The sequence below is a fragment of the Limulus polyphemus genome, unplaced genomic scaffold (genome assembly GCF_000517525.1).
Source record: "Limulus polyphemus unplaced genomic scaffold, Limulus_polyphemus-2.1.2 Scaffold12, whole genome shotgun sequence".
NCBI classification, from domain to species: domain Eukaryota; kingdom Metazoa; phylum Arthropoda; class Merostomata; order Xiphosura; family Limulidae; genus Limulus; species Limulus polyphemus.
In genome coordinates this window covers 739,346-739,660 of record NW_013665622.1, presented here as the reverse complement: position 1 = coordinate 739,660, position 315 = coordinate 739,346, and positions in this window count along the sequence as shown.

The window sequence follows — 315 nt, the reverse complement described above, 5'->3', positions numbered from 1 at the left end:
AACTTTTCTATCCTAACAGCTTGAATATAAATAGACTTGCCAATAGAGTTGAGATTACTTTTATCTTGGTATAGAAACATAAAATAATGGATTATATATAAGCTGCAAAATTAAAAGTACAATTAATACATTTAATAGTAAATACAAAAACTCATGAAAAGTTTTAGATTATAATAGACTTAAAGTATATTGAGAAGAATGACAATAACAGTTCACCTACTGGACTTATTTATATATTTATATATATATATATATGTGTAGAGAGTGTAGAGTGCCTATTACCTAAACGAACGACCTAAATGGATGTAAAGGTTT